General features: G+C 41.8%; 1 long non-coding RNA gene across 1 annotated transcript; it reads left to right on the forward strand.

Moving 5' to 3' along the window:
• Positions 1 to 901: 901 nt before the first annotated feature.
• LOC306800612 lies at positions 902 to 6,486 on the forward strand. Its single transcript, XR_013773874.1, has 3 exons — positions 902 to 1,150; positions 1,466 to 1,638; positions 6,197 to 6,486. It is a non-coding gene; the product is annotated as an uncharacterized lncRNA (long non-coding RNA).
• Positions 6,487 to 21,172: the final 14,686 nt, after the last annotated feature.

The following is a 21,172-nucleotide window of genomic DNA, read 5'->3' on the forward strand; positions in this document are numbered from 1 at the left end:
GTGGCTACAGTCACAGAGTCTTTATCTTCTGCCACCTTCTGATTTCTCTGAAACCATCTGCAGCTGCAGATGCTCCTCTGTGGGGACAAGGCTGCCATCACCCAGCCTGGGCTTTGCTGAGGACACAGCTACTTGTGTGCTGCTGCTTGTGAATTACACCAGTGCACATGCAATGTGGAGAGGGTCCTTGAATTTATAATGTCTGTTCAGGCTTCTGGGTAAGCCTGAGAAAGTGAACATCACCATATCTACAAGCTGAGAGAAGAGCACAGAAGTGGTATTCTGCCACACAATGAATGGTCTTTTTATTTCACAAACATAACTGGCAAATTTTGGTTTGGAGAGAAGGGAGAAGTTCAAAAATATATGGTCAGACATTGTTTTGCAAGATCAACAATTTTATACATATGCAAAAGGAATTACTTCCTTAAGAAGATCCCCAAAATAATGATTTCCATAGTAAGCAAAGAAATCCTAATAATGAATGCAATGACATCAAAGACAGCTCATTACCTGTGTTTATAATTAATGTGATCTTTGTGAAGCAGTGATGTGTGGATATTTACTGCTTCTTATTGCAAACAATAGTGGTACCCAGATTTTTCCACCCATATTCGTAACACGTTGGAAGAGAGGGAAAATTGCAAAACAGTGGCTAGTATAGAATTTTTCCATCCAGAGAAAGCTGTGAACATACTGTCTGATGTTCAGAGGTGAAAAAGCACCAACAGTTTCCATTTCATCACTTTCAAAATCAGATCACTTGCTCAGGTGCTGCTGTGATTGATAATGCCAGTGTTTGCTTCAGAAATGTTCGGGCTCACACCTCTGTGAAGAATATCCAGGACTAGGAAAGAAGTTTCAGCCTACACTGCATCTGAATGAAGTGGAGCTCACACTGTGGTACTGATTATTTCAGGTCTGTGGAATTGAAGAAAGCTCTCTCTCACCACATGCTGTATCAGCTTTCACTCAAAACCCTCCCAAACAGTAAAAACTTTTGACTTGATTGCAGCTGCTAAAGCAGGATTAAATGTATAACCAGCGGATGAACTGAGATCCATTTGACTCTGAAGAGAGCCTCGAGCAATGATTCAAAACTACATGAACTTTCAACTTCAGTTCACTCAAGGCCATGGAGTCTTCAGTTGTAAACAGTCTTTTTCTCTTTTTCTCTTTCTTTTTCTTTTTCTTTTTCTTTTTCTTTTTCTTTTTCTTTTTCTTTCTCTCTTTCTTTTTCTTTTTCTTTTTCTTTTTCTTTTTCTTTTTCTTTTTCTTTTTCTTTCTTTCCACTTTTCTTTTCCTTTTCTTTTTCCTTTTCCTTTTCCTTTTCCTTTTCCTTTTCCTTTTCCTTTTCCTTTTCCTTTTCCTTTTCCTTTTCCTTTTCCTTTTCCTTTTCCTTTTCCTCTTCCTTTTATTTTTCATTGTTCATATTGTTTTTCTTGTTCTTTTTCTTGTTCTTCAGGGTTCATTATTTTGCAGAGAATGAGTCTTTCTGCCCTGCAGGGATCTATCTATGTCTGCTGACTCTCTGCATCTTCTCCACATGGAAGAAGTAATTGAATTGTATTTTCTGGACATGACCAAGACAGCAGGGAAACCCAGAGCTGTAAGCCAGAGAACCTAGATGTCTAGAGGGTAAGGAAGTACCTATTGCTCAAGAAAACTTAATGTCTGGGTCTAACCACAAGATCTTTCCTTTCTTTTCATGGAGGAGCTGAGACATACTAAACAGCATTCACCAAACTGCTCAGGAAGGTGAACTCTTCAAGGAGCAGTGAAAGATATAAACACCCAAATAATCCCTTCAAAAATGCAGCCCAGGGTCATTAAATCCTATGACTATGCAAAACAATAAGAATTCTGTGGGATGCTAAATGTACAGGACATTTCTTAAAGTTACAGTGCAATTGCTGCAAAATCCATTGGCCTTTTTTACATTGCCAGGTGCTCCATGTGCTACCACATGGCTGATGTATATGATTATGCAGGAGCAACTGCAACACCCCTGCCCAGACAAAAAGGCAAAAAAAGCACCCTTATTTCATATATATCCAGATATCACTGTATATATTATTATTATAATGCTGCAAAATGCTATGCTGTAGTCTTAAACATTGTGCTGTTTCTTTTTTTTTTCTAACAGCACCAAAATCCTGGCATTATTGCATTTGGAGAAGGTGATGGGATTTCCAAGACTTTATGCTGTTAGTCTTTAAATGTTTAGTAGATGTATTACTTTCCTTCAAATGAAAAATGAATGCCTGCTTGTCATTGTCAGCTCCCCCCACCTCCTTAGATCCGAGCCTAAAAAAAGAATCTCTTTGGAGCTTGATGTGTTGCTTGTAGCTATGTTAAAGGAACTGTACTATTCTGGGAATACTCAGGCTCCTCCAAACAGCTCTTGCAGCAGTAACAGTGTGCATGGTTTTAATCTCAGCCTTAAGAACTTTTACTGGCCTCCTAACAAGCCTCACCAGACAAATCCCAAGTGCCATAGGAAAGTAACTGCACTACCCCAGAATGTCGTATCCAAACTTGCACTCACCATCATCATCGTCGTCATCATCATCATTGTCATCATCACCATCAGGTTCCCCATGCAGGCTGATTTGTACCTTTCTCTTCAAGAAATATTTTATCCACTTTGACTGGAATAAAAGCACTGACACAGGGGGAAGACAGTCTGCTATTATTTTCCACTTATAAAGAACACAAATCTGCATGATGAGCCAAATTCTCCTATTGCAAAGATTATTTGTGGCATAAAATAGCTAAAACAGCTGAAAGAACCCATTCCTGGAATTTATGAGGAAAAAAATTTTCTTTGGAGCAGCAAAACACCACCATTGTCCCACTCAGCATATTAACACTCACAGTAGTGATGGCAGTTGCAGAAATGTGGGGGAGTATATGATTAAATCAGTATTTCTTAAATAGTTTTGGAGTATGCAAGTTGATATTTTGGAACAATAATGGAGAACATACAATGTTCTGAGCTGTCAGAGTTTCTGAGGGGGAAGATTCAAAGGTCTTGCATCACTTAATGCCTCCCAATCTCCAGATTAATGGCAGAGGAGCAACGGGGCAGGGTGGTCTTGTTGCAAGTTGAATGAGTTACGATTTGTTTTACTTTTTCTTTTTCTGAAGAATTTATCGTGAATTTATTTATTTGCTGTTGTCATGGAAAACTAGAATTACACAGTACTGTACACAGATTTCTAATGAATAATATGAGCTGGTGCATATAGGCATGAGGTATTTGTGTAGTAATTTAAAACATAGTATCACTGCAAGCTAAATAAGTTCAGGAAACTTCTCTGACAGAAATTCTTTACCTCAAGAAGAGGATCCATGATAATGAAAATCAATGTGGCAGACAGAAATAGCATTTAAACCTTTACTAGCAAGATATGACACATCAAAGGAGCTAAATTGATCTTCCAGCCTTCTGTCCCAAATATTGCTGCTGCAAGATGAGCCTCCCTTTCTTTGTGCTGACAGCTACACAGTGTTCCTGTCCCCATCAGTGTACATTGCATGCTGTCTTTGCCACCACCCTGTCTCCATTGCCAGACATCTGAGCTACAGCTGAAGATTTGCATTAACAGGAGCAGAGTTTTGCATGGGCAGTGATGCTGTGAAATCAGTGAAACCCAAGAAATGTGGACCCTTAGCTTGTGAGCAGCCACAGACACTGGGATTTCAGTAAGCATCATGACTGAGGCTAAACTTGGTATCATAACAAAGCGTGGGTCTAAATAGAGGCTGCCTTAAACTCCCTGAAGGTTTGCTGCTTCTACGTGAGGACTTGTCAGAGAGTAGCTCTCCTACAGAAACAGCCACACCAAATATAGCATGCTGGAGTAAATGCAAGAGGCAATGCTGGAAGAACACTAAAATTGTTTTGCTGTTTTGCTTTCCTTTTTTTCTTTTTATTTTTTCTTTTTTTTCTTTTTTTTTTTTTTTTTTTCTTTTTTCTTTTTTATAATGGGTGCTGTATCTTAAGGCATTTGTGTATTTGCCCCTCTAGCTCTGTGATTGCCTCAGTTGTTGATACAGCACAGACACTTTCAGAAGCTCCAGGTCTTTCTAAAGGCCATGTTTTGAGCTGAGAGACTATTGTGTGCCAGCCCCAGAGAAGTGGTGAGCAAGTTGCTCTCAGATGACTGTCAGCCACAGGAGACCACAGTTATGTCACCTTTTCTGCTGGTCTGCTGCTGGCCAGTTGCATGGCTAGCTTTTATTTAGTGTGTATTCACACATGCAGCAAGGTGCAGCTGAGACAGGAGGCAGCCAGACACAGTAATACAGACATTTGTTCACTTTACCACAATGGTGTCTTTTTATAGAATGGTGGAATGGCTTAGGTTGGCAGGGACCTGGAAGATTATCTGATTCTAAGGGACATCATCTGGGACACCTTCCCCTACACCATTTTCTGGCAACTTCCCTGCTGCCCCTTCCCTCCTGCTCACACATTCCAGGATGGAATGTGTTCCCTGTGCGGCTGCTGTGACCTGCAGGAGCTTTCCAGGTGTGTCAAGCTGCAGGACCTGTAAAGGCAGAAAAGTAGTGACCTTACCTGGAAACCTAGGTACCCCAAAGCTGAAGGCACAGCTCTTCAAAGCACAGCAGGCAGTAGCACTTATGGGAAGTTTCATTCTTTCAGCCTTTTAATTCCATACAGTCCTCCTCTGCATCTTCTTTTTAATTTTTTTTTTCTTTTTTAGTTTGGATTTGCTCAAAATTCAGCACACAAAGCAGAATGTAGTGAACCCCTTTAATGTCAGTACAAAACCCTTGCTAGAAATGGTTTTGATTGAAGCCAGGCCAGCTCCCACCTGCCCCAATCCAAACCCCTAAGGAGTAGCCTTGCTGGAAAACTCTGCAAGTGGCTGAGTCTGGAGTAGCTCTGTGGCAAGCCAGAATAAAATACAGCCACACTCCTGAATTTCCCTCTGGGCTGTGAGAGGAATAAGATCTCCCAGCATTTTTGTTTCCTACAGAGTTTGTTCCCACACTGCAAAGCGAGGGTTTTTCTTGCTATGGGGAGGGACAAGCAATACCTTCCCTAATGACCCTTGCCATAACACACCCCTGTGGGTGCCAGAGGGAGGTTAGCCTAAATAAAAGCAAAGCTTTGGACTGCTACAAAATAGGAGATGTCCTAGGAGAGAGTGCATGCCTCTGAATGACAACTGAGCCATCTGTACCAGCAGAGATCACCTGATGCTTCAAACACATTGGCAATCTCATCTATGAGCCCACACCTTTTCGTTTTAAAATTAAAGTAGTTTTCTGATTAATAGGAGTACACTCATGCTTGAAAACAGTAGAACAAATAGAATCTTTTTTCTATTTCAGTGCTAGAAAAAAAGCACTGAAGAGCCAGGACTTATTCTTTCTTAGCTGAACTCTTGCAGACTGAGTTTTGGTCCAGAGTGCTTTTCCTTTTTTTTTTTTTTTTGTGGGACCCAGTGGCAAATTTCTGAACAAAGAACCTTATGATACAGAGACAATACTTGTAAGAAGCTTTTAACTCTAGATGTGCTGGAGGTAATTTTGAAAACTTCTGTTATCTTTTCTTCTCACAGCAGTGCTTGCAAATGGATGGAAATCTTCCTTGGGGATTTCTGTTACAAAGTGGGTAAAAATTTAAGTGCTTTGTAACCTCTATGGGAAGAGATAGTATCAGGCAGAGTAGGTAATTTGAATTACTTAGAGCAATGATGCTTTTGAAAGTCTTACTTCACTCTTGTGAAAACTAGTTGGTAGCGAAATTACATTCCAAAAGCTTCTGTGCATAGTCCCCTAATGAACTTCTGATTTCCTTGGAGTTTGTAGATATGACTTCTTTCTCCTAATGTCATTCTCTTCCTTTAATTTAAGGCAGATTTCTGTTTTAAGGGGAAATATTATGTAGTGTGTATAGCCACTGTGGAGGAATTATTGCAAATACCTCATTTGTAATCCTTTTGTTCTCCCACTCTGAAACCACACATCTCTCTCCTCCATGGAGAAGAGGATATTGTGTTTGACTTATTACAAAGCCTTAAGCATTCTTAGGATTAACTGCAGCTAATCACTAAAAATATGCCTTCTCATTTTGGAACTGTTTTGACTTTTCAACATGGGAAAAGTGCTTCCTACGTCAAAATCTATTTAACTTTTAATTTTTGTTTCCCTTTCAAAGGCTGGGCTTGGGTCTGGAACCTCCCTTGCATGCCCAATAGTATCATCAGGACTAAGGACATGAGGAGAATGAGGCATCTTGCACCCAGCAGTGAAACTGTGCCAGTACAAGGTCAAAATCAGAAGAGACTGGACCTCAGACAAAGGAGGAGAAGGGAAGTTGTTGAGGTCTCCACACAGATGTCTGACCACAATTCCATCAAGGTGGATTTGAAATTGTGTCACAGCTCATCCTCTTCTCCCCAGTGCCTGTGGAGGCAGCTTCCAGCATGACACATCCCATCTTTGTCTCACCAGGTAAGGCTGGGATACCAGTATGAAAACTGGGCAAATACTGACTTCTTTTGACATACAACACTTGTTATACCTATGATACAATATGTTTATGTAATGTTTTCAGCTTACACATGGCAATGGGCTGGAATTAGTATTTTTTGAAGGATAGAGGTGAAGAAAGGGATGTCAGATACTGTGCTGGGGGTTTAGAAAACTGACCACTAATCTAGTGTTTTCCAATAAGCCACCCTGATTTATGGCATGGAATAAAAGTTGTCTCAAAAAGTAAGTGAAATAAACTTGTACTTCAAGGCATAAACAAGCTTCATGAAAGACTGGGATAGGAACAATATCCCCTTCTGACACATTACTTTACAACTGCAGAATGTGAAACTGCTTGTATCATTCTCTGAAGGATCTAGTCCTGGCACTTTTAGATACTAGGTATGTAATTTTTAAAATTTATAGGTTCTCCAACTTCTTTCAATGGAAATATGGGTTTTCAAGGATATTTTACACAGGTCAATTGCTATGTAGAGACCAAGAATTTCATTTCCTCAATCACATTTCATGATTGCATTAGAGGGAGTTCATGCCTAGGGACCAATGAACCACACGAGGAAAACCCTGAAACAGCTCAGACCAGGAATTGGATTCTGTCTGACAGTTTTCTAACACCTGATGTGTTTAAATCAATACTTGATTTTTTTATTTTTTTAATTGCAGAAGACATACTTCAATTCAGCCAGAAAACAGGAACTTATAAGGAAAGAGTCTGAAAGTCTGTGGCAAGCCTATAAGGACTGATGCACAACACGATTGTAAAGTCTAATTCTAGACTGAAAATCAATGAATAGACAAAGATTCATATTCCTAAGAAAACAAAGATGTAAATCTACAGCCACTTTGACGAATGATGTGCAGATTTCTCCTGGGGAACATGCAAAGAAGGCCCACGCCTACGGAAAGGCTGTCCCAAGATTATGTCACCTACATGTATCACGAAGGAATTTTCTTCTTGGCTGCTCAGAGGAGGATTTTTAACATGTGCCTCCCATTTACTCCACAACATTTCATTGCTGAGTAACTTGTACTTCTTCACACCATTTTAATTTGATGGCATGTACGAGTAATGCAGAGATCTTTCGTTCCTAAGGGAAATTAAGAAAATAATTCCCTCTTTCGCTCAGTAACTCAACTGAATTCAATTTGGGTTCATTCTTTTAGGAAAGGTGCTTACCTAGTTCTGTCAAATTAAAATATGGAAGGGAAAATGTCAATAATAATGACCATCTTGTCATCACAATTCCTAGTTCTTTCATGCCATGCTTCCTCCACAGAGAATTTTATTTTGCAGAGGGAAAAACTAACATAAAGTCTTAGAAGGCTTAAGTCACATCTGTAATTTCTGCATATTACAAAATACTGACATACACTATGTGCATGGAACAAAACTTCAGCAAACCAGTTTTCACACTGATTTGTTTTTTTGAGCTCATTTGTAAGATTTAAATTTTTATGTTTTTTCTTACATTTACTTCAATGTATATTTGCCATACAAATTGTATGCGCAGAAAAAGGTGTAGTAAAAGGGCAGAAGTATCAGCTGCATTAAGTGTCCCTAAGAGACAGAGAAAAAACATTATTTGGAAATTTCTGTGGCACAGGGCCCTGCTGGCAGCTGCTGATCTCATTCCTATTCCCTACATGGAGTTGTTCACATAAGAACTCATGAGGGAATGGTGAGGACTGGAGAGGCCATGACCACAGTGAATTTTGATTCTCTTTTTCCTTGGTGTGGCTGCCTGTGTAGAAAACATGGCTGAGCAGTACAGCCTGAGAGAAGGCTGAGTGAATTAATGGAAGAGAAAAGCCTCTCAGAGCTACTGAATCCACAGAGGATCAGGCTGGCTCGGGATGTGTCTGGGCTGCAAGTGCTCTGCAGGAGAGAGGAGAGGCTGCTGGATTCTCCGGTCTCACGCTCCTCGTTCCAGTATCAGCCTTTGGGCGTTAGCATTAGCTGTCCTTATTTCATTATGCTTTTATTTACTGCTGGCAGCAGAGGAGGGCTGGAAGCTGCCCAGGTGCTGGCTGCAGCCACCAAGAGACCTCTCTTTCCCCAGCGCTGGCTGCAGCACAGAATTGACAGGAGCTGAGTAAGTGTGTTTCATATCCAGAGAAAATTTTCCAGAGTGCCTAAATGGCTTGAAACTGCAGATTCTGATGGCCAAGATCAAGAAACTTGCTTGGGAAACTGCTTCCAATTAGCCTTCTCTCTTTTTGTCTCTCTCCCTGTGTTTATGCATTTTCAATTATGTAGAAATGTATCATTTAGCTCCGCTTTGCTTTATTTAAGCCAGGCAAGGAACAGCAAGCTTCAAAACTGCAGAATAACTTGAAATCTTTTAACTTCAACCATTCTGCCTCTGATAGAAAAACACGTTTTTCACTTTTAATTCTCAGTCGCCTTAACTGGTACTGGTAACTTTGTACCCACAAGCACAGAACACTAGATGGATAGACTGCAGCAAAACGAGTTACGTGTTGTATTTAGAAACAAGTACCTTTAAAAAATTTACCTGTCTGCCAAGACTTGGAAAAACGAGAAAGCAAGTTCAGCTCAGTACACAGAGCAGTTCCTCACTGCCTGACTCTCCTCAGGGCTGCTGGGAATGCCTGGCATGTCAGGTAACACATGCTGAGCAAGAGCCAAAAAGCCCTTCGCTGTTTGTAAAAATGAAACAAGCTCCTTTTTGGAAAACAGCTCTTTTCAGAGGCATTACAGCTGCAGATGATGCTGTAGCCATGCTTCTCAGCCATCAGGCAAAGTCCCTATCAGGGACCAGCTTTCAGCAGTGTCAGTAGGTAAGATATATAGCAGGGACAAGTCTAGTTGTCTTGTGCCAGTGTATCCCACCTTTCTTTATACCTTCCTTGCACAAACAACACACTAACAGCAAACACTTACATGAAACAAGCAATGATTAAATAAACCTATTTAATTGTTCACAGTCCACTGAGTCAGGAGAGCCCCTGGGTCATCCTGCACTGTTTTGACCTCCAGTTCTCTCCTGACTCATCTGCAGCTCTGCTGTTTCGTGTCAGGAGATCTTTCAGTTTTGGCTTTGCCCTGCCAGTAGCATCTGGTGCTGTTCACTCCTGGTGTGAGTGCAACTGGCTTCCACTTCCTGATGAAAAGAGACGATTTTTTGAGGCTGTGGTGATCTGGTGTGGCAGGTGCTGTACAGTCTCAGATAGGAGGTCTCGACTAGCAGAGTCTCCTGTCTGTTCAAGAGCTTACAAGCTGAAAGTCTTTGTAGCCTCCTGCTGGGCTTGAGGGTGGCATCAGGGCTGGGGCTTTTTCACACTGCAGGGTTTGTAACATCTGGCTGATGCCATGGGTTATAAAAACAAATGGCGCCACATCCAACAAACATCTCCAGGGGTTTCTCTGACTTCTATCTCTCATCTCTCAGGCTTCCTGTGCCCCTGTGTGTCTATAATGCTTTAGAAATCACAATCCTAGTGATTTTGACATGGAGGATGAATGTGAAGCTGGTGCAGAGGCTGGTAAGAGGCTGCCCTGACCCTCTGGGCCCGGGAGTGTCACATTGTCTCTGCATTTGAAGTGAAAGTGGAGAGGGTATGGAAGGGTCAGACAGACATCCATATGATCCCACTTTCCTCTGTGTCATGGGACTTTGTGCACAACTGGCAATTACAGATGTAGCCCTGAAATTCACTCCAAGCTGCTGACCTGTTGTCACACACTATTTTATGCAGCATGTCATGTCCAACATGACTGTAATGTCTTCTGTCTTACTCACATCCAGCTCCGTCTCCTGCTTTTTTTAACTTCTCTCCCAGGAATTTCTCTCAGGCAGACTTTTCTTCCATTATTCAGACTCAAATCGCTTTTCACCGCTGTTTTGTTCCACATGAAAGCCTGTAGCCTCACTCTCTCTGCACTTAGGGCTCCCAAAAGCCTAGAGAGCTGCCCTGAGGAAGCTGGTCTCTGTGGAGCTGGGGCAACGAGCTGGGGTGGCTGTACACGTTCCTGTTATTGAAAGCAAACAGACCTGTGCATGCTGTTTGATTCCCCCTGCCCCCCAGGGGTTTGGCTGGGCTATGTCCCTGCCAGTTCACTGTTTTCCCTGTCTGACAGTGTTTGCTGTGGGCAGTCATGCTTGGCCAGAGGATATGCTCCATGTCTCTGCTCAGGCAAGCCTGTCTCCCACATGTTCAGCGTATGTTGGGTAAAAAATGCCAGACCTTGGCTGGAGCTACTGGGTGCCTGCTACAGAAATGCTGTGAGTCAGCACAAGAACATGCCTCAGTGCCCCCTGTGGGCAGTAGGTTATAGTGATTGCCAGAGCCTCTCTTCTGGGCTCTAAAGGTTTTGCAAACAGCCCTTCTGTGTGCTGCTCTGTGCAGCATACCTGGCTGCTGTATTCCAGAGACATGGCTGGGCACTACCCTGTCCTCACCTGAGAGCTTTGGAGGCCCAGTGACATGTGTTATACTTGTCTGAGTGCTCAGCAGTGACCTCTTTGTGATGCTGGCTGATCTCTCCAGGGCTGGATCTGTTTCTCTCAATAATTTCACTTGCACTCTGCAATCCCACAAGTAGCTCTTGTTTTTAATTAGGAGCTGCAAAATGTCTCCAAAGATATGCGTCGTGTCAGAGATCTTACATCTGAAACATAAGGCTCAATTGCCTCATATTTTTATTTTTGGTTTTGAGCACAATTACTGAGTCCCTCTACAGTCTTATTCTGTCCAGGTCAAGTCTTCAAATAACTTTCTTGATGGTTCAATTGTTCCAAGTGCTATTTTGAAAATAATAAGTGACTCTCTCAAGTAACTTCTTGTCCTTTTTGTTTAGTGAGACAGTGAAAAGTTTTACTTCCATGTTTTCTCATTCTCTTTCATGGCCAGCTCCATATATCTGTTCCCTGTGCACAGAACCAGCTTTTTGAGCTCTCAGTCCCTTCTGGCAGTTTGCCTGCTTCATTCCCAGGCTGTCTTTCGGTATCTACTGCACTGGCTGATGACATAAACTCTGTCCCACCTCTCAGAAAGGGACAGTTTATTTCCAGCTCAGTTTATCCCTTTGGAGAAGGACTGCTACTGATGTTAATAAGAGAGAAATCCTGTTAGAGTCTGTAGCAAACATCCCTCAGGTAGCTGCAGCAAATGAGGAAATATTTAAAGGTGAGCTATGTCCTAATATCATCTGTTGGAAAGGACTTTATGTTTCATACATTTCATGTTATTGCTCTGAAAGACTAAATGCGGGAGCACATTACCAACTGAAGTGCTTGTGGAAATTAAATCCATGTTTAAATGAATTTGAAACTTTTAATGCAAAATTGAGCACTTAGAAATTTTGCATCAACTCCTACTTAATTAAAATTAATAAGGTTTCAGAGAGTTTTAGTTGGGATAGATGAGGAAGGAATTTGGCCTTAAATGTGTAATTAAAATACAATTACATTGGAAGGAAGTAATTACTGAGGTTGTACCTCAAAAGCATACCTAATGGGCTATCAGGAGAAAAGGTTTATGTGTTTGGTTCACCAGCTATGTAAGGTATAAAAGGATGTAGTCACTGAAAGAAAGAGATATTAGCAAGATCATTTAGGTAGATAATAGCAGCTCTTTTATGGTCAAATCACTCTGGCTACATTTAGGAAGGGGACTGCTTCATCTTAGTTTGGGGTGTGCAAGCACCTCCACAATTTTTCCTTCTGACACATTTAATTGTTTCCCAGCCCTCTCACAGGGCTGTGAGAGAAGGAAGCTTTGTGCAACCAGTGTCAAACACCTCTGGAGGAGGGAAAATATAGAACTGAAAGACCTCAGCTGTCTGATTTTAGGAGCTGTTTGACAAAGGAACACTCAAAGTGAAGGGCCTGATCTGATCCTGGATAAACCATGGAGGGAAGACTCCTCTTGGTCCCTGCACCAGTCTGCATGAAGCCCTGAAAATGGAACCAGAATTGTGGTGTCAGTTTTGTATAAACCTGAACTTGGTGGGTTTTTTTACTTTATTGCCCTGGCATACCTATGAAAAATGGTTTAATAAATATGACATTCCACAATATGAACAAAACAGATGGGTTTGGGAGTTAAAGTTGAAGTGTGAGCATTAAAACTGAAGCCACTTTGTGCTCTGTGGAGACAGAACAATCTATCATGTGTTTGATTTTTGTTTTGCTTGAATTTTTTTTTTTTTTCTTTTTTGGGTAATGTGATAGGTTTTGGTTTTGAAATCAGTGGTGAGGTTTCTGTTGACTGAATTGGAGTTTGGCTTAGGTTCATGGAAATAAATGGATTATATTTTATAATAAACTGTGTAGATAGTCAAGGATGAAAGGTTCACAGGCCTGTTTGGATCAGCTCCCTTTCAAGGGTTCAGAGTCACGGATTGCATGGAATGGCCTGGAACACCTGGATATAACCTTGAGTTTAAATCACATCAAGATGATTGGGTTGTAAGTTTTTGATTTAACCTTCTTTCTTCACATAACTGTCTGAGGTTTCTAACTGTGATTTTTACAAGTACAGTGTGTTTTGCAAAAGAAGTGAGGGAGAGGAAATGTGTGCAGTGTCCCCTTTGATCCAGTATCAAACACAGTGTAAGTAGCCTGATGTTTTAATCAACAGATACATGTTCTTGGCAAGGAAGTGAATTTAGCACTTAGCAAAATGCACTTTGTTGAACTGTTGACATTCAGTTCATAGTCAAACTTCTATTAGTAAAGAGAAACACACCCTTTGTATTGAAGTTTTAACTCAGTAAAATAAAATTTGATGACAGTATTTTCTCGCTATCTTTGCATTCCATGCAGCAGGGCTTGTTACATGGAAAAAACATGTAGAGCTTGACTTAGTCTTTTTCACACCAAAACCAGATGTCTTCAGTAATACTCAACTTTTCAAATTGTTTGTTGTTGTTGTTGTTGTTGTTATTATTGTTTTGGTTATTTTTTTTTTCATTTTTAATGCAATGCTGAGGATGTGTGATTTGCCAGTGTTGTGGTAGTTCATAATCTAAAATTGTTTCCATGTTAGAGCTTCTGAAGAAGCCTGAGAAGGGATGTTTCATGTGTGACATTATCAGCACTTGTCAACAGGGCAGGACTGAGTGGAGTCAGCCTTCTGTGGCTGTAATAGCACAAGTGCTTCCTTCCCTTAAGTAGCTTCTTTCTTTTCCCCCAGGGTCTTGTAGCAACTCACACCTGAAAAAGCAGCCTTTATATCTTCCTCCAGCTAATTAAATACAGATTCAAGCAGAGGAGCAATATTGCTAAGTGTCCTTTTGTTAACTTGTTGGTCTCTGAAGGTTCTCACATTTCAGTCATGACCGATCTAAGTAGCAGCAGAGTTCTCAGCCATGGAAACCACATCTGGAGAAATCCCAACTCTCAAAATCACAAAACTCTAAAGGATTCACGTGGGGTGACATTAACTACCAGGATCAAATAAATGTAGTGAAAACATACTCCCAATCACAAAGGTCACTAAAAAGTCACACTGGTTTGGCTTATGCTGAGTTTTGCCTTTTTATACCCATATGAAACATTTTTTAATGCTTCCAAAGTGGGTTGAGAAATTTATCAGAGAAACTAATGGTCTGAAGAGCACAGCTGAGACAGGCAAAGACTATTGCTTATGTCCACACAACATCAATATCAGCATATTTTGAGTGTGACTTACCTCCTGCAGTCTTCAGCTTCTCCCCAGACAGAGGCACTGGCGGAGCAGGTGCTGCCAAATGGAGAATATCCTGATGGCTGAGCCCTGTTGGATGTGTTCAGATGGAGGCCAATCAAGCCTTTGCACCAGTATTTTATACCAAGTTTGGAACAATGTGGTTCAGTAGATACAGTGCTGTTTGGCCAAATGTTGGATGGTCTTGGAAGTCATTTCCAATCCTAATATTGTGTGATTCTATGAATATAGATATTCACTGACAGACATCTGTGCCTTTCAGTTTACAGGATTGTCCAGGTGCTAGGGATTTATATTTTGTATCATTTATACAGACTAAAAGACATATTCAGTCTAGGCTTTTAATTTGTAAGCCATGTAATTAGACTGTATTGAGGGATTTATGTTCAAGAATATCAGGATTTGGCAACAGTCTTTCACAGGGACGTGGGATAATGCTTACTTCCTTTTCTTCTTTTTTTCTTTTACTCATTAAAGGAGAAACACAAATCTGTGCATTTTAAAGCAGCTCTCTGAAATTTCATGGCCTTATAATTGCAATCTATTGGACTGAAAACTAAATCTAAAATTAGACATAAAATTCATAATATTACCAGTCCTGGATTTAAGGCTTATATTGCTGCGAATTTCTACGAAAATATTTAAGAATCAATTTAAATGCTAATGGACTTGTTTGCCATAAAACTAGGCAGTAATCATACTCAGTTGCTGCTTCAGAGCCATAGTATGGGTCTTTCCTTCACTGGACTTCATTTGTGACATTACATTTAGAGATGTTTCTGTATATCATAGATCTATGCAAAAGGAAGATGGGGGAGGGACTGATTCCCTGAAACCCTGCAGAAAGCAACTTCTCAAAACCTGAAATTGCTCATGTGGACTTTGAAAATCTGATTGTAGAGCCAGACAGGAACTTGTGGATGTAAGAACTATTGTGGAATCCTGAGGCAGAGGTAAAGGCAGAAGTACTTGTCTATTCTTGCCCTGTACCTAGTAGCTTGCTGTGGTCCTCAGCTTTGCCTGTGGGATGTCCTCTGTAGTTCAGACACTTCAAAACCAAATCCCTCTGCCAGCTCTGTGCAGTTCCTTTGGACTGTACTTTTTGGGGACCACAGACACTTCCAGTTCTGGGTGGTGGTGGGGTTACAGCCCTTTAGAGGCTCTTTCCATTTAAATCAGGACCAGCTGCATCACTGCTCCTGAAAAGCACATTCTGTGACCCTATCACACCATCTAGGGCTGGGTTTGAGGCTGTGGACAGAGGGGATGGTCAGGTGGCTCCTTTGCTCAGCACACCACCAGTGACCTTGTTAACTTTTGATGTGAGGGCCTGGGAACAGGTACAGCACTTTGCCACACATTTTCCCAGACAGTCACAGGCAGTGCTGTACAAGCAAATGGCCCTGAGTCAGGCCAGCCACACAGACCTGGAGCATCCCTGTTCACAGTCCCTACCAACTCATTCCTCAGCTGATGAAATCAAGTGTACAGTGAGGCTGTGCTTTGTCCAGGCTCACAGGACATGACTTGGTACAGGTTGCTGGCTCTCTGCTCTCTGGCTTTCACCTCTGTTGGATTTTCAGGCACATCCATTGCATGTGCCTTCATCTATCTGAGAAAATGAAGATGTGGCTATGGACACACTGTCATGTATACACCAGCACTAGAGGGTGATGACCCCTTACCCCATTTTGGCCTGTGCTGGCCAGCACTCATCCAGCAATTCCTGGACATGATGTAAGAGTCAAGCCCAGGACCACTCTAAACACACAGTGTTGGGAAAAAGTTGTTGAATTACATGGGCAAGAAAGAACTGTTCTGTGCCAGGGAATAACTCCAGACATATTTAATTCATTGTTGTATTTGTAGCATTTCAAGCCACTTTCATTTGATCAAAATTGTTTGGAAGCTGCCTAGCAAATCCCAAGGTCATTTGGGAAAACTGGCAGGGAAAAAAAGAGGGAGTGAAAAAGCAAATAAACACATTTTCCACTAGCAGTTTTTGCTAAATAGCTAGGCTGGGGGCTGGGAAGGGGGGAGGGGGAAAGGTGAAGAAAGCTTTCCTCTTGGTACTTGTGGATTGAGTCAAAACAGGGCAACCATAGACATCCACAAGCACGTTCCTGATCTGCAAAATGTATATGCAAGGAAAAGAAAGATCTGGGAGAGACAAGTTAAGGAGAGTGAGAAAGTGATGCAGTGGAGCTGTTGATGGAGGAAGGCGACTCCTGGTGTGTTCTCACAAGACAGATTGCACTCACCTAGGCTGCTGAAACACCTTTGGACTTTCTATCAGGAGAGGAAACTTGATTTCACAGTGTAGCCCAGCCTGAAAGAGGATAGAAGGGCAGGACAAGGAGTCAAGCCCTTGTTAACCTGGTGATGATATAGCCTGTGGGACAGAGAAGATGGGGGAGTTCTGGAGAGCCAGACATTTTGTAAGCCCAGTCACTGCACAGTGTATGGTACCATTTTGTTTGTGCTGTATTTCTGTTGTGCTCGTACCCAAGACAGCTGTGGCACGAGTGTGGCTTCCCTGTGCCAAGTGTCAGGCACTCCAGAGCAGCAGAAAAAAGTGGCCCCTGCCAGCAGACACACACAGCAGAGAGCAGAGACACCTTCACTCCCTTTCTGCAGGCAGAGGGAGGGATGGGGCACCATGGCATTCCCTCCTTCAGTGTCTCAGCCTTGGATGGGATCAAGGTGTGGGGACATTTGCCTGCACCACCTCTGAGCAATTGGAGACTCATTTTCATCCTGTTGATTGTTCATCATGTTGATTGTTAGTGGGTTTGAAATTTAAAATTAAAGGACAGCTTCAGATAAGGCAGGTAGAAACCTTAGCCCTTTTACATTAAGAAAACATCTGGAGGCTTTTTTGCCCTCCTGAATAAGGTTTGAAAAGACAAGTTATCCTCATAAAATCCTACAAACGCCCACAGGACAATTTCACTGAAGTATCAATGTGACAGGGCAAAAGCAGAACAATTTGATACTAATGATTTCAGTCACCATCCTAATGCTTCATGTTTTAAAGATCATTTTGCAATAAAGACATCATGATTTTACAGTCACATTAGAATAATAAACCGTAGCACTTGCTGAGTACTTTTCCTCTAAGACATGAAATAAATTGGAACAATAAGTGTTTTTCTCATTTTAGAGCTCGAGAAACTGAGGCCCAAGGACGTGACCTTCTCGTAGCACAGTCTGGGAGAACCTCACCTGTCTCCTTGTTCTGGGGCTGCCCTTTGGGTCATGCTGTCCCTCACCTGCTAGTCCAGACAAGATGACTGATGACAACTCTCTGCAGGAGAGAGCAGATGCAGATGGATGTTCTCTCTCCCTCCTTTGTAACTTCAGGCACTTCACCAAGACATCTCAGATAGAAGTATTGAAACTGTCATTAGGAAAAAAAAAAAAAAAAAAAGCAGAAAGAATAGATGTCAGGGTCTATTCACAATAGGCAAGCTGAATATAGTTCTCCAGACCTGCTGATAATCTCAGGAGGGAGGTGCAGTGGCCACTGAGTCACCTTTTCCCATCATTTTTGCTGGCACATCCTCTGTCCTTTCGTCTGCATGAGAGAAGCAGCAGTGTTGTCCCCAGCCTGGGTGGCTGCACCTCACCTGGTCTCACAACAGGCTCCCTCACTGGCATTACAGTCTCCAAGAGGGGGGGAGCACAGGGAGCTGGGGCTGGTCCTGAGCATCCCTTTGAGTGCAGCCAGCACAAAGATGGGAAGCTGATGATATGTCAGATTTCTAATTAAGATTCACCAGTCTCCAGCTTGGCTCAATTCATTATTCATCTGGAAATTTTCCTCCCTAGCTTCCTTCTTTTCTTTTGCTGTCACCCACTAAGCAAAGCTATTCTTTTCCCTCCCAGAAGCTCCATCCACATCTCTGCTAATATGTTGCCCTCCGATTGTGACAGAAGAGAAAGAAATGGTTACAGACCAGGTCCAGGAGCAGTCATCAATATTTACAGGAGTCTGACAATGACTTATCTTAAACCATTTACATTTAAACTACAGAAATGCAAATGAGGTGTTGTTTGCATTGTGAGCAGCAAGGATAGGATATTCTTGCCCTAGTAGAGATCTGTTACACTTCCAGAAATATTTATTTTTGTGGCTGCCCTGGCATGTCACTGGAACATACAGTCAGGTATTCATTTAGGAGAGGCAATACAAAAGACAGAGTGGGTTTCCTGGCTCAGAAACAGGTGTACATTGCCTGAAATTTTGGCAGAGGAAAGAAGGGAGGAAGAAGTCTTTGCAGCAGTTGTTCACCATCAGAGCCTCTGCTGTGCTCTTTTCATGGCAGTTGCCCAGTGAGCCAGTGAGTGACGAACTGCTATGAAAGATTGATCCAGATAAAATATTTAGGGATTGACATGATTAAATATGCAGGGTTTAAAATGAACATTTCACTCTCCATCATTCTCCTCCAAAACATGATGCCATATATTGCACTGTGGGTAAGATAGAATAGCATGGGGGAAAAAGGAAAAAGAAGGAAAATCTCTTAACTGGGTGCTCTCATTCTGAGCCTTCAGAGGAAAGAGAGTCGGTATTGATGGGGATGTAATCCCCAAGATGAGGTTTCAATGCAGTGCCCTCAGGGAGGAGGAGTGCTGCCTGCCTCCCTGCTGCCCCAGGGAGGACCTGCAGGTCCTCTTGCTGTGATGGTCCTGCTCACTCACCACAGCATCCTGGCCCTGTGACACTGCTGAAAGCCATCCAGAGCATCAGATGGCACAGCAGAGAGCAGAAAGCAATTTCAGCCATGGGATTGCTTCTGGTAGCAGCACTCATTGCCAGTTCAAGGTTGTCAGCCTCCCAAACCGATTTTTATTCTCAGCTAGGGTGGTTGTTTTGTTTTCCTTAACACAGCAATCTTTATGCTAGGCATTACTTGCAGAATTGGCTGGAAAGATATAGATTATCATTCCATCAAGTTCCCTAGATCTGAATCTTCATGTTTATTTGTCTTTGCCTGAATGAGGAATGCACTCAGGGTTGCCCTGGGAGTAGAGGCTACCCTCAGGAATAAGGAAAAGTCCCATGAGTGTAAGAGATAATTTCACTACATCTTGAATGTGTGAGAAGTGGGAGGACAAACCCCTCCTTTTTTTTTTTTTTTTCTTTTTTTCTGATTGCTTGTGTTGCTGTGTGAGTTATTTCCAAATGATGAAAGTGTTTGCCAGGAGTAGACAGGTTGTTATGAATGGTATAGCTTTTGAGTTCTGCTTATAATTACCCTTCTTTCCTGTACATTTTTTCCTTCCTTTTATTTATTAAAAAAAGGGCCTGTATCTAGTACATTTCTTGCCTTATGCAAAAGACTTAATAGTCCATTGCTTGATTATCATGTTAATTAAGCACGTGGCTTCTCTAAATAACTACCACATCCTCACTTACTTAATATGTACTTTTATACCCTTAGCAATGATCTGATAACATTGTCAGAGCAAAACACAGAACAAGAAACTGCAGGGATTAGATATCAAGGAGGACACTATGGGGACTGTGTTAATTGAGGCAATCATCAAGATTAAGATAAGTCTTGCTGCTTCCTCATATTGGTCTTAATGACACAACACAGACCCCAAAGCACTTTACCTGCTGCACAATGTGGTTAAGTCACTCTCTTCCCTAGGGTGTGTAATCTAATCTGCTAGATAAAACACTTAGCAGACTCAAACCAGCTGGTGTTAAAAGCTGCATTTCTAAGATATGGCAACCTGTGCAAGGCTTTAAAGACTACTAAAAATAGTGAAGGCCAATAAAAGTTGTCATTGGTGTGTCTGTGCACACGGGGACAGAGATGTGTGTGTGTTCATGATGTGTGTGACAGGCTGGACTGACCTGGGTTGATGCTGTCCCAGCTTCAACACTGAGGCTCTCCAGGGGATCTCTAAACACCAGGGGATCTCTAAACACCAGGGGATCTCTAAACATCATTTCCCTGAATTTCCGACAGACTCCCTGGGTGTGGATGCGACAAAATTATCATTAACATTTAAAAAACTGCTATTCTTGCTTCAAAATTATTGGCATTTTTCCTTTCCCCCCCAGGCCTCTTTCTACAATTAAAATGAAAATACCTGTGCAACAAAAGATTTTGCATAAATAGGCTTTGAATAATGGAACTGTTGACAAGGAAGAATAGGCACTACCCAAACCTTTTCCAAATCAATTCTTGACAGAGTTCTTCAAACAGAGATAAACATTGCTCGTATAATGATTTACCACATGACCTTGCACTTGAAGTGCCAAGCAAAGTGAAAAATAGCACATTCAAACAAGAAAAAGTGCTGATTTTGAGTCCCAAAATAATGTTTTTGTAGTTGGAACTATTTCTGCTATGGACCAGCATGCACATACAGAGAGAAAGTTTAGATTTTCCTACAGCAATAGAGGACATTTCCCTCTCAGCTAGATAACTGAGAGGCTATTTGGGCTCACTAAAAACACTTCTGCACATCTGGGAGCAATAGAGCTCAAAAGCAATTCAAGAGGAAGGATAAGTCTTGCAGTCAAAGTGGAGGATTAAAAAGGAGAATCAGTTCAACCCTGTCCTGACCTCTGAGCCATCATTTTTCTCCCTCCAAGCTTCCCCTACCAATGAGTCTCTGTGGGTCAGAGGTTTCCATATGGCCAGAGACCCTTCCCATCTTCTGTGTCATCACAGTCCTGGTTTTCCATGCATTTATACAACTAATAGGAGTTTGGCAAACAAGCAGGAGAAAATGAAAGTAATCCCTGATGGGAAGAAATGCAGTATCAGTGGCCTGCTGAAACCATTTGGGAGGCTCTGTATGATGGCAGTGATAAAACCTGGGTAAAACCTGCCTGGGCAGGGCTCAGGCTGTAAGTGGGAAAGTGGCAGGTGGCACATTCCTCACTGTTGGGTTTGCTTGAGATATATTTTAAATACATATAATATATAATAATAGA

The sequence above is a fragment of the Erithacus rubecula genome (assembly GCF_903797595.1).
Source record: "Erithacus rubecula genome assembly, chromosome: 3".
In the NCBI taxonomy this organism is placed as follows: domain Eukaryota; kingdom Metazoa; phylum Chordata; class Aves; order Passeriformes; family Muscicapidae; genus Erithacus; species Erithacus rubecula.